Below are 14,000 nucleotides of genomic sequence, written 5' to 3'. Positions count from 1 at the left end.
AGTAGGTGTTACACAATTTTTTTGTGACTATGATTTTTTGTAGTTTAGGTTGAGCTGCAACTTGAGAGCTGACAAACAGCTGACCAAAAATGATACAGGATAATAAATAAAGTAGGTCCACCTGCTTGTTGAGGAAAAATGGTCCTTTCCCATGTAGAAACTGTAGAAATAGAGTAATTCTGCGATATAAGTGGAAAGATTCTGTTGTTTCTGCTATAATCAGTTGAACTGATTTTAGGAATTGTTCCAGGAAAATATAGATGAAATCTATAGTGAAAAAATAGATTTTTTTTTCTGAATAGCAGATGAATAGATAGTTTATTTATAAATCTTGTAAATAATACTAGTTTCACCTTCTGTCCTGCAGTAACTTTCTGACATTTAAGAACCAAAGACTATATCTGAAGAAGGTCACAGATGTTATAGCAATGAACATTTAAGCTCACAGATTTAAGAATAAAAAAAAATATATAAAATATAAATTAGTTCACATTATGTAGTATTATATTTTAATATATTAATATGTAATATATTGTTATACATTTGTGGTTTTATTAAAATCTAAGCCACAATATGATTCATAATTAGCAAATGCAATAGTAGTATTTAAATTATATACACTAGATATTGCAAATAACTAAGCACCTCCAGATACAATTCACAAGAAACAGCATTTCAAGGAACAGAGCTGTTCAGAAATATAGAACAAAACCCTGATAGGAAGGGTAAGTATTGTGAAGTAACAGCTCTTTCTGGTTTCTGAATGCCTTACACAGTACCTGGCTCTTCCTTTCTACTAAAGATCCAGTCGGACACCTTCTCCCAAGAGCAGGTAGTGCACTTTTCCATCTGCACAGCAGTGATGGGTACTGCTGCCCTCTGGTAGAGGGTCTCCCTGGTTAGCTTTTCCACAGTCAGCCAAGTCATACATGCTCAGATCTTTTGCTGATCTGTGGGTTTCAAGCTTGAAGGGGTAATACTCACTACTGTGTGTTCTTTTTATTTTTTTTTACCTTGCAAGACTTTAAATGACAGACTCTGAGATTCAGTGAGGAAGACTGCTGAGAAGAAAGGTGCCAAGTGACTGTGTAGCCTCACCTACAGCACTCTTCTCACTGTCCCAGCACATTGAGTAGGCAGCCTTCAATGTCTAACACCAGCTCAGAGTTACAGCTTGTGTTCAGTATCAGCATAGCAAGATCCTTTTAAGATCTGGCCTCTAGAGTTTGAAAATAGCCTACGTTCATTAAAACACATGTGAATATTCATGTGCATAAAGTAAAACATTTCAGGGCCCCAAATCCACACCCAATCTACAGTCTGGGGATCTATGGGTTAGGCCTTTAGTCAGACTGAAATCTTGTTAGTTCCACTAAATATCCATTGGCTTGTGTATAAAATCACAGGACTGTTTGCTTGCCCTCCTACACAGAGCAGACAGAAGTGATGTGATCAGCCTGTGAACTGATTCTTTTGATCTTAAGAGTAGCAGATCTGGGTAGGAAAATATGCAGCAGTAGGCATGATGTCCCAAAAACCAATCTGTAAATTATTTCAATTAATTTTCATACTCTTCATACTCTTGTATATCTTGTCTTTCTCTTCCAGGTTTTAAAATATGTCAGCCAGTAAAGAACCAAAAATACACAATAAAAGAAAATAGAGTAATTCTGAGATAATGCTGGCATTTATGTAGGTCTTTTCAAAGTATTGGAAAAACTGGAAAGGTTAAACTGTGATCAGTCTAAAGTTACTAACTGGGATGAGGAATGAAGTCAAACAGTGTTGGTGAGCAAGGTATTGTGCAAGATATGCGGGTCTCTGGTTTCAGGAGTGAGCTGGGACTGCTCGGTCGTGGATGGGTGGATACCAGGAGATCACCAGCACTGCTTGGAAAGCAGTCAGTGCCATGTGGTGTGAGTGCCATGTGCCTGCTCGACACCAAAGGCTTTTCATGGGCAAAAGAGCCATCAGGCAGAGCTTCAGGGAGACATAGGGACAAGGTGAAGCCAACGATATTGTAAGAGTTCAAAGAGATTCAAAGAGCATCAGTCCCCGAAAGCAAAGGGGAAACAAGTTGTTCAAGTTCAGGTATGAAACTTGGTACTAGCAGAGCTGTAGGTCTAGATTTACTGTAAGGTACTCTGGGAAGAAGATTTTGATAAAATAATAAAGAGGAATGTTAGCTTTTCTTCACAGCTGTTTCCAGTTCTGAGAACAGTAAATACACTTAACCTACACACACAGAGGACTGCTGCCTGTTTTAGAAAGTCTGTTCCCTGCAGTCAGTTAAAATTACCTTCTAAATATATCAATAGGACAATTTGTCATTATATTTGGAAATTGTATTTTGTTTTGTATATGTAACTCATCAGTTAGCAGCACCAAAGAAGAAGAAGTTTTAAGTCTGATTCATTAATTTATTCCCTAAAATGACGAGCATTGCTGCCAACAATGATTTTGGGAATGAGTGTTTCCCATTGGGGAGGAGAAGAAAAGCCGCCGTTTTCGCTGTTTCCTCAGTGATTTTTTGGCGTTTCGCGAGGCTCGCGGGTCAGGATCCCGGGCTTGGTGGGTCCGTGGTGGCCGCCGGTCTCCAGGGCAGGGGCGAGGGGACGGCGGGGACGCTGCGGGCGCGGTGATGCAGCTCTTGAGTAGCAGGGCGGCGGCGGCTCTAGCGGAGTCTCTGTGGCGCAATCGGTTAGCGCGTTCGGCTGTTAACCGAAAGGTTGGTGGTTCGAGCCCACCCAGGGACGCGCTCCCTTTTGGGCCCGGCGCCGCCCCCGCCGCGGGCCGTCGTTTTGTGCGTGTGCGCCGGGGGAGGAGGTGAGATTAGCGCCGGCGGCCCTGCAGGCGCCGCGTGTTGCCGGGCAGGGGGGCCCGCGGCGGGGAGCGCGGCGCGGCGGCCCAGCTGCGGCGGGCCGGCCCGAGCCCGGAGCGCCGAGCGCCGCCGCGGAGCGCTGCCCTGCCCACGGCGCCGCGGCTCCTGCGGGGGCACACGGCCGTGCCCCGCAGCGCCCGGGAGAGGGGCGCGGGACAGCCGAGAGCTGTTCCTGCCCGCGGTTGCTGTGAGTGGCCCCGAGCGCCGCCGGCTGCAGCGGCCGGCTCTGTCCCGAGCCTGGCAGGGACCCGAGTGAACGGGAGTTTCTGCACCCCCCTGCTCCCGCGGCGGGAGGTGCGAAGGAAAATGCGGGCTTGGAGCTGCTCCGGGATAACGGGCGGTGCTGCCGGGCGATTGGGATTTGCTCCGGGAGGAGCTCAAGGCGCTCCAGCACTCGAGCGATCGCCAGCGGACAGCCCGGCTCGGGGACACAAGGCGCTGCGAGGAGGATTATTGCCATCACCGCCGAGCGCGGAGCGGTGTCAGCGCGCACCGGCGGCCCCGTCTCCCCGCGGCGGACGGAGCCCTTGCAGCCGGGTGAGGCGAGGCGGGCACGGAGCCTGGCGGCAGAGCCGGCCGCGGGGTCCCGCCGCGCCCCGGGGCCCGCGGGCAGGACCGGGACACCGCGGTGCCCTGCGGGTCCCTCCCCGCCCGAGGCGGGACGTGCTCCAGGCCCGTTCCCTGCTGGCAGGCGGCGCGGCCGCTCCGGGCTCGCCCTGCCCGCGCGAAGCCGCTTTGCATAAATGAATGTTAAAAGCAATTACTCCGGGAGCTTCGCCTAAACGTGTCAATTAGAAGTTGGCACCTTCGCCGTATCCGAGCCCGAGAGCCGATTCCAACGAGCTCTCTGGCCGCGAGAAATCCGGCTGCCTTCCAGCCCGACCTCTGCCAGCTCTGCGAGGATATATTTACAGTTTAAAGAAAACAGGATCCGTATTAAAAATGCCCCTTCCTCAGCGAAGCTGTATTTCACAGATCTTTCTGTTCAACCCGCCTGGTTTGAATAAGGAATACAACCCTCTTAAAGGTCAGGCTGTGCCATTGATTTACCATCGATGACAAGATACGGCCCTCGCTAGCCAAGACAGCACAGAAAAGACATGTATTTAGAAACACCGAAAAATCTTTTGAAAGTAGTAAACCTTAAATCGTTGATGTGATGGTATTTTTTCTTTTCCTGTCATCCACGTATTTTTCATTTCGGTAAAACACTTTGAAAAACTGGCAGCAGTGTGCTGAGCATCAGGGGAGGTGTAGCTCTCTGCAGGACGCCCCTATCACCGCGCTTAACCCGTAAATATTTCCTGCCAATAGGGAGAATTTTATTTTAACCAAAGTGGTTCAGGTAAACTCCCTCCTCGATATTTCCAAGCTGTTTGCAGTGCAGGGTGGATTCAGTCCGGTAGCATCCACTGAAGCCAGCAAAGCCTCGCAGGGGATGAAATCTAAAAATCTGCATTTACCAGTGCTTGGAGCGTGGCGCGGGCAGGCAGGCATCAAGAGCTTACAGGAACCACCACCAACAAAAAATTGATCACGTCAGTGTGAAGCAGCAGTGTCTGGAAAAGCAGCATCAATTCAGAAACTAAAATTAGCTGATAGTTCCTGAGGAAGGACAGGCGTTTCTGCTCCCATAAAGCAAGTCTTGCTCTCCTCAGCAAGTCACAGATGCGTTTTACGGGGATGGTTATTGCTGACCACGGGGTTTGTTAAGGCTCGTTCCAGTTGCTACACGTCCTGCAAACGTGCACCGTCGAACCTGCTAAAAGAGGTGCGGGGTGAGAGCATCCACAGCGCGATCCCGCCACACGTGTGCGGGAGGAGGCTCACCACGGGCTCCCTAATGCAAAGCGACGTTTGGGCAGTGCTTGATAAACTCATTTTGTACAAGTGGAAAGCTCGTGCATGGGAAGTGCCTCATCCCATCTGCTCTCTAACTAATTACAATTAAGGCTGTGGAGAACGGGAAACCTGATACATTTTTGGGACTAGACAGGGAATCGAAGCTTCCTTTGTACGAAGTAAAATTTTTTCAGAGGTCAGTGAAGCTTTCAGTTCTTAGCCGTGGAAAAAGCTTCTCGTAGCTGTATAATGTACCCAGACAAACCAGCCGGTCCTTGCCTTAATCCATTTATCTACATGCAGTCTAGGATAAACGCTGTTCTAAATGTAATGAGGGGCTGATGTTTTTAGGAAAAAGACTTGACATGTTCAAAGTGACCTCTTAACCAACACCGAGATAAATTCCAGAGTAAATATGTCCAACTGATATTCCAAGCAATTTCTTAGGCAGCTGGGGAAGACTGGCCGTCGAGGTATTCGGGAGAACCCAAAACCAGCGGACCCCCGGTTGTCTCAAGCTGGCATCACCAGCGCCCGGATAAACCCCAGCAACCCGCAACGCTCCGCGGCTCTTTGTTCGCTCGGCGATGGGACGGGGACGCGGGGCTGGGGGCGGCGGGTGACTCGGGCTGGGGACAGAGGGGACAGCTCTGCCGCCGTCCCCATCCTCGGGCAGCGCCCGGGGGCTCTGCGCCCGTGGCCCGGCGCTGCGGGATGGAGGGCTCGGAGAGCCGGAGCTCTCCGCGGGTGCGGATCCCGGTCCCCTGCCCGCCGAGTCCAGCGGAGTCCTGGGGGATGGGGAGGACACGGCTGCCCGCACTGGTGGTGCCCCCGGCCCGAGCCGACCCCCGCCGCTGCTCGGGACACTCACGAACACGGGGACACCCGGGGACAAAAGAATACTCTTCCTCCGCCTCGGAAAGCCCCAGGGGAGAGCTGGGCTGTGCGTGGGAGCCGGGGGGGATCCGCGCCGCCCCCGCCCCTCGCCGGGGCTTCCCGCTGCCTCCCGCCGGCGGGCGGGGCCGCGGAGCCGGGCCCCCCCCGCAGCCGCCGGCGGAGCGGCCCCGCCGCCCCCGCGGCCGCCCCGCCCCGCAGCTGCGCCGCCGCCGCCGGGAGGGACGCGGCCCGCGGAAGCCCAGGTGCGGCCCCGCCGCCCCCGCGGAGCTCCGGGCGCTGCCCCGGCCCTGCCTCCTCCGAGCGGGGCCCGGCCTGGGGCTCGGCCCGGGTGTCCCGGTGCGGGGCCGCAGCCGCGGCGGAGAGCGGCCGTGCGGGAGCCGCGTCCAGCCCGAGCGGGGCCGCAGCGCTGCGCGGGGTCCGGGCTGCCGGCGAGGCGGCGGTGAAGCAACTCCCTTTGAACTTCGGCCAATATTTAATGACTTGGGAGGCAGATAAGATGGGGAATAAAATATTCATGGTCTCAATAAAGACGGGGACCCAGAGTATTGGAAAGATGAAAAACTGTACAGCTCGCAGAAAGGGTGCAGAAAACAGCCATCTTGAATATTTTAATCTCTGGCAAGTGTTTCTTTGGAACAAAATGGATGTTGGAGGGAAACAGCACAGTTAACATTACTGTAGCCTTCCATTTCTAACACCATCCCTCTCGCAGAATTCAGCTGGCACGAAGCAGGGAGACTGGAAGGAACGCCACAGCCTTTCATCTACCTACAAAGGCAATAAATAATCATAATCTGAATACTGTGGTCTGGAAATTTAGTACCTCTCTAAGTGATGGTGCTTTTTTTTACCCACGATTTATATCGATTTGTTTTCATCGACATAAGTCACATGTAATGCTGCAAAAACACTCTCAGAGCCGATGCAACATAAAGAAACAATTGGTCTGTGTTCAGCCAGAACACGTCGGTAAAAATTTTTATTTTTTATGATATTGTACGTTGTTACCATCACCAAAATCAAAGGAGGTATTTCTACCGATTACCCTGGAAATTGAATCAGGGCCTGGGTTCAGAGTTTGTTGCGTATTCATGATATGAACCAATTATTTTAAGGATTCATTGTTTGGCCATAAAAATCACTCTAGGCTGAAATTAGGCTTAAAAAGTCCCCAGAATTTTTTTTCCACTTCTACTAAAATGGGTTCACCACTGTCTTTATTTTTTTCCTTCTTTTTCCCCCACCTCAAACTGACAGTGAAAACAAATACAACACGCTGATTTCAGATGCTTTTTGTTTTCATATAACTGCAAAATAGCTGGTCGTCCCCCCTCCCCCCCTTCCCAAGAATTGCAAGGCTGTTAATACAGTTAGGCCTTCACAAATTTTTAATTTTTTGTTGTCGGTTTTCTGTGGGTTTTTTGTTTTATTTTTACAGAGGAACAACCGGCTGAAGTGGGGGGTGTGGTGAGAGCAGAGACAATAAGTCAGTGGTTCAGCCACACAGGCTCAGAAAGGCTCCTTCCCCGGGATTATTTATTTATTTCTTTTCTCGTTGCTGTTTGCTTACTTTGGACCTACTGCTTCAAAGATAAGCACAGCAGAAAGAACGCACTTTAAAAAAAACCACAATAAAACAAAGACAGCTAAAAAAATAAAATGCAGGGATGTCTGGAGAGCATTGTCTGAACATTAAAGAATGGGATTTTGAGACAGAACTGCTTCATTTTATTCATTTACTGGTTTCTTTAAAGTCAATTTAATCAGAAGTTCTAATCCTAATTGTTAAGGATAATGTTTCTGTTGAGAACTGTATTGTTCTTATTGAAGTTTTTTAATTTTACAAGGAAATTCTGAGAACCTGCATATGCAGTTCCTCATTATTTCAGCATCTTGGTACAGCTTATTTTCTGTATCTGAACATTTTTGCTTTAGTTTCTCAGTTCCATACTCTCCCCCATGGATTGATACATAAAAATCTATTTCACACCTCTTTCCTACACATCCTGAAGCTGGTACAGCATTTCTTGAGACTATTTGAATCAAAGGCACTATGAAACCAAGCAGCTTCCTAGTTATTTTTTTTATAATTGTAACACACAGGAATCTCCAAAGAATAGTATTTGTGAAAAGCAGAATGAGCAAAATTACTGAAATGCAAATGACAATCTCCATCAAAGGCTAAAATTACAAACTTGTGCATGTGAGAAAAAAATGCATAGACTAGAAACAATAACCTAGAAAAGCAGGCACGGACTTTTTAATGGGCAAGTGTTGTTCTGAAAATGAAAGTGACACTCAGCTCAAATTTTTAATATTATCTAAGAAGCAGGAAGATTACAACCAGATTGAGTAATACTGGGGACTGCTGTAGGGCCCAGAGAGGAAAGCTGTGTCACATTTGCTGAAAGCTTAAGGAACTGCATTTAAATGTCATGGAAATCCGATTTATGTGTGAAAGGTATGTAGGGTTCCAGGGAGGAAACAGAGTGTGAAGAAGGACCAAGAAGATATAACACTGTATTTTGTTCCACAGATATGAAGGACAGAGTAATTTTGTAGAAATAAATAGAAGAAATAAATGTACTTCTAAATTGTAAATCAATAAAATATAAATACTTTTTAAATTATTTTTATGATTACTCAAAATATTTCTTTTGCCCCAAAGAAATGCAATTATAAGAAGAGAAATACCAGTATAATGTTTTTCCTGTAAAGAATATGTCTTTGATTCATGAAGCTCATTTGCCATAATGTACTTAAAACACTGTTACGAGATAGGCTTAGATTTTTTTTTCTGTTAAATATTATATTCCTTTGTAATCATCATTTTTGTTGGCAAAACCTGAGAGCTAAATTGCACCTTTGTAGTTAAACAGACGGAAAGGTGTGGGAATCCTTCTATCTACATCTTCCGGAAGAACAAGGAGTATCTGGGAATTTCCAAATAACTGAGGCCAAGGGACTGGTGGGTTTATTTTATTCTGAATGACAGGATATTCCGGTTACTTTATTTTCTTGTTGTGGCATTGGCATATCCAGCTCTGCAAGCAATTGTTAAGTGCTTGCTAGAGTAGTACATATATTGATAAGGAATAATTGGTTTAACAAACCGAGAGTTGTTTGTAAATATTCTGTTTAGAAGTTGGTGCTGCTAAATCCCTTGTACTGTTTAAAACATGGTTGTAAAGCAGTGAAGTAAAATGGCAGGATTAGAGTGATAATTTTGGCCTCCTTTTCACTTCACAGATTCTCTGCAAATATTTCTGGTTTTGTAAGACAGATGTGTTCTTTCCATCACATCTCTAAATTTCCTCTTCTATGACTCAATTGAAAATAGGCAGTGATAAGTGGTTACTACTCAAAATTAAGATCTTCAGTTTAACGTGAGGACATACTTTATCTGATTTTTTTCTTGGGTAACATAAATATTCTGAAACTCAAAAATTAGCCTTGCAGATGCTCTCCATGATTTGCTTAGCCTCAGCAGAGTGAAAGTGCTGCAGAAAAGGTCTGTGCCATGACACACGCTGTGCTCGGTACCCCTGGGCCTCACGGGGTTGCCAGCCCTGAAGTACTTCCAGTATAAATGAGAGATAAAACTTGTAATTAATGACGTGCAAAGTTTCCAGTTTAGACAAATATTTGCAAAAATGTTTTAGTCATTTTCCCTTAATATTTAGGAGTGGATTTTGGGTTTAACCAGGTCTAACTTAAAATGAAAAAAAAAAAAAAAAAAGGAAGGACTTTTGCTCTTTCCTTTTCCTTTGGGCAGCACAGGTCTGGACAAACTGAAGGTGGAGTTTCCCCACAGCTGGTGGGGCTGTGGCTGTCCTTGACTTCTCTTGTATGAAGAGTTCACTCCCAGCTTGTAACTTGTTCTGTTATATCATGTTGTCCAGATCTTGAAAAACAAGGATCTTCTGCGTGCTTAACCTAACTATTCCCTTTTTTTTCAGTCGTAAGATCCAGCACTTGCTTTTACTGCTGTCACATATTTTTAAAATCCGAGATATGCTGGCTGGAAAGGTAATAATTAGGAGTTTATTGTGGAAGGAAGATAAGATTATCTGCAGTAAAGATTATTATTAGAAAATGAATAGCCTCATTTTCAAGATTTAAGAGACTTGTACAAATTACCATTGCTGGATGGGGATTTTTACTTTCCAGTTCACATTAGTACTGAAAGAACTGTTTGGGGCCTATTACCCAGCTTTTGGAAAGTATTCTTGTGGTGGAAAAATTTGTAAGGGATTTGGAAATGAGGACTCATCTGGCTAGTAGATGTTCATAAAAATCTTAATGACTTCGGCAGCCTGAGGCTGTTGAGGCTGGGCTGGGCTTGGCTGAAAACTACAGGGCTTACTGGAGGATCTCCTCCCTACATGTGTGGTGGTGATAAGGAAAGGGCTGAAAAAAGGCTTTGAAATCTTTGAGTATATCTGTGGCTGGACTGGCACCATCTCCTTTTAAAATGATTCTGTATTATAAATCGCATTCAGAAAGATAGTAGCTCTAATGCATAGGACAGTTTGGAAACTTGTGCATAAAACTATTCAGGTTTCCTACAAAGGCACTTTGCAGTTTTATACAAGCCATTTTCTTGCTTTACTTTGCAGCTTTATGTCACCAGTATATTCCTCTGAATGGAAAGTGTTTTCAATTTAGTTTGTGTTGCTTTGGAGGGCTTTTTAAGCTAAAATCACAATGTATTTGACTTAAATGGTGACACTGTTATATATGGAAAAGCTGCTTTCCAACATTTCCAGGGGCTTTTACATACTCCAGTAATTTTACTGTTACTCAGACATCTGTGTGCTTTTAACACAAAAGCAATACTGTTGGTCTTAGGGGTAACTTGACATTGGTGTTAATATGCAAGGGAGAAATTTACTTTATGGTCAGTTTGGCAGCTGGCTTGAAAAGTGGAATGATACAAACCCAGTATTTGTTCATTAGAAAGAAAAACAACTCACCTTCACATTCAGTTCTAGACTGGCCTCTGTGTACTGAGCACATGATACATCTGGGCCAATTGAGGCTATTGACATTGGGGATTGTCTCTGAAATCCATGCTAAATTTTCACTGAACATATTTAAATCTGTTTCTCTGTAAGAAAATGTAGGGAGGGGACGTTGTCTTATTCTCACAGAGCTGAATAGGATGGCCCTCAAGGTGAGGAATACTGTGGTGCTCCTGCTAAGAAAAAGAAGGTGTACTTTAGAAAAACTCAGCAGATTGTCATTCTCACCAGGAAAAATTCTCCTGTTGCTCAGCCATGGGGCTGCAGTGTGCTGCAGCAGTCTGCTGCTCTGCCAGCCTTTGGGAGATTCCTCTGGCAGCAAACTAAAATCCCAGCTGAGCAGAGGCTGTGAAGTGTCCTGGGCACTGCAAGGTGAGCTGCTGCAGCACGATGGCATCAATGAGGCCACCAAAGCAAGACATTCATTGTCACCTCTACCTTCTGGGAGGTACAGGGCTGAGGAGCACACCACCAAATAGGACATTTTTCTTTAACTGTTACTGGTATTAAATCTCTCTCTCTCTGTCTCTGACTTTGCTAAGATTCCTCTGGGCAGACAAGCAGATTTGCCTGTGACATTACTAACCTGCAGAGGAATAACAGATCTTTGCAACAACAAAGTCCACTTATTACAGTGGTCACTGTCATCCCTAAGAGATTATTTCCCAAATTTGGTGTTTGGGACACTCTGCTGATTTAGTTAGTGATTCAAACTGTTCTTCTCAGCACTTCTGGAGTAGGGATTTAGGTGTTGTCTGCAGGAGGCAGCTGGGAATGTGGAGGCTGCTGTGGTCCTCACGGAGACCCCAGCACACTTGCTGAGGCTCCAGCCCCATCAGACCAGGCAGTCACAGCTTTCAGAGGCAAAAGCTGTCCTGCCCTGAGCCCTCAGTGCCCTTCATTGAGGAGTACAAAGAAGAAAGACACAAACTTGTTTGCTTTTGTGGTGCTGGTGCAGTCAGCAATAGCTTCAGGATGTTCACATGTGGTAATATAGAAACAAACCCTCCCCTCCTCTCTGTGACTTAGTCTCCTTCCTCTGCTCTGTGTTTGGAGCAGTTTTTCTGGTGTGGGTCAGGTGCTGCAAGCATCCATCCATCCATCCATCCATCCATCCATCCATCCATCCATCCATCCATCCATCCATCCATCCATCCATCCATTCCTGCTGCTCCCACAGCTGCCCACACCACTGTCTTAGCTCCTCTGGAGCAGCAGTTCCTGTCAGGCATCAACATGAGTGCTGTCTGCACAAGATGAATTTTCTCACTCGTGTTTTCTCTCCTTCTCTCTTCATTTTCCCTTGGTCTTTCTGCTGGATTTTTTTCTTCTGAGAACCCTCACTCCCTTTGGTCACTTTCCCATCTCCCCCTGCCCCCTTTTCCTTCCTTTCTTTCATTTTTCTCATTTCTTGTATTCTCCCTTCACTTATTTTTCTCTCTATTATCTTTCCTGTCCTCCTCTGCATTCTTTCAATCCCAGCAGGGCTCACGCATACAAATTGACCCCCTCCCAGCCAGTAATGTGATCGAAGCTCTTTGTGGCTCCCACTATCTCTATGGTAACTATCAGGGGGGTCTCCAGAGCAGTGCTAGACCCAAGGCATCAGCCCACGGACTGCTGGACTGCTGTACTGTTGTGCTATTGTACTGTTGTGTTGTACTGTTGTGTTGTTGTACTGTTGTGTTGTTGTGCTGTTGTGCTGCTGTACTGCTGTACTGCTGTACTGCTGTACTGTTGTGCTGTTGTACTGTTGTGTTGTTGTGCTGTTGTACTGTTGTGTTGTTGTGCTGTTGTGCTATTGTGTTGTTGTGCTATTGTGTTGTTGTGCTGTTGTGTTGTTGTGCTGTTGTACTGTTGTGTTGTTGTACCACCGTACTGCTGTACCATTGTACCACTGTACTGTTGTGCTGTTGTATTGTTGTACTGCTGTACTGTTGTGATACTGTACTGTTGTGCTGTTGTGCTGTTGTTCTTGCCAGCACTATGTGCTGACCACATGGGCCTGACTGCTCATTTACCACTACTCCTTATTTAAAAAATATGTGTATGGATACCCCAAAGTGATTAAATGGGGAAAACAGACCGCACGCTTGAGCACAAATTGCTGTTGGGTTCTCAGGGTTCTGGAATATGGTTTCTGGTTTCTGAGTCGCTTTACTTGGTGGATCTGTTGTTTTCAAATCATTGTGGAGTGGCACATTGGCTGTTTCACGGACTCTGGAAACTGCTTATGCTGCCCAAATGAGTATCTGCATTGCACGGGCAGCCAGTGGTGCTGCAGTGGTGGAGACTGTAACTGCGAGTGCAGGCTGAGACAGAATTTACCAGGGGTTGGCATGTCATGAATGGTGTGAGCTCTTGCTTTTCCCCATGCTAACAGCTTACCACACAGCCCCAGTTTCTGGGATTTGTGCTAGCATGGAGCAACCACAGGATTTGGTGGAAGGAATGATTGAAAAACCTATGGTGTGACACAAGAAATGGACGTGGTCTCTTTTTGTGCTAAGGTTTTCCTCAAATAGCCAGGGATGCCAGTGGAGAACCACCAAGATAATGAAACCTAAGGCTTTGTTAATTATTGTTTTTGCAGTACATACAATGTTAAAAAAAAAAAATCGTCATTTTTTTGTACTTCAAATATTGTTCTCTTAAATTCTTCAAAACCACTGTGATTTTTGTGCCCCCTCCAAATGCGTATATATTTGTGCCCCCAAAATTTATTCCATTTGTCATACCTGTTAATTCGGTTAATTGCATCAGCTTCATAGGAAGCAATACATAAAATCCATGACCTTTTTTTAAAGGCTTTCTTGGCTTTTTAAAATAAATAGTTTCATATCTTACCTAGATCTATAAAAAATTCTGGAATAAACTCAACTAGCCTTATTATATCCGGACATTACATATTGCTGCATCACTTAGGATGTGCAAAGTCAATCAGTTAGCTACACCTTACCAGCTCCTGGAAATTCACTGCATGAAAATTCACTACAAACCCAACTATCCTATTTGAAACTCTTCAACCCTCAAACAATTATCCAGCAGTGTGGACTCTGAAAGCAGCACCTTGCTCTAACCTTTGAAAGGATTAAACTTCAGAAGAAGATCCTTATTAGATCTTTCAACTGGCTTCATAATCCATATTCATAACTTTATTAATCGTTTGCTTCACTTAACAGTGCATTGATGGAGAGTTTTACGTCTACTTGTTTGTGTATAAATCAACATCTATAAACTGCCTTTTTGGGTGAAATGCAGCCAGCGGTGACAGGGTTAACACTGTGGGCATTTAAGTGGTCATAATTAACAGTCCATTAAGATGAATGGAGTAAGTCTGCACTTAGCGATGCTGT

At 45.5% G+C, this 14,000-nt stretch overlaps 1 non-coding gene across 1 annotated transcript; it reads left to right on the top strand.

Annotated features, from left to right (window-relative positions):
* The first annotated feature begins 2,682 nt into the window (after window positions 1-2,682).
* TRNAN-GUU (transfer RNA asparagine (anticodon GUU)) lies at window positions 2,683-2,756 on the top strand. The gene has a single exon. It is a non-coding gene; the product is annotated as a tRNA-Asn (tRNA).
* The last annotated feature ends 11,244 nt before the right edge of the window (window positions 2,757-14,000 follow it).

The sequence above is a fragment of the Prinia subflava genome, chromosome 1 (assembly GCF_021018805.1).
Source record: "Prinia subflava isolate CZ2003 ecotype Zambia chromosome 1, Cam_Psub_1.2, whole genome shotgun sequence".
NCBI classification, from domain to species: domain Eukaryota; kingdom Metazoa; phylum Chordata; class Aves; order Passeriformes; family Cisticolidae; genus Prinia; species Prinia subflava.
The sequence above is the reverse complement of the archived record's forward strand: the minus strand, read 5'-3'. Positions and strand labels throughout refer to the sequence as shown.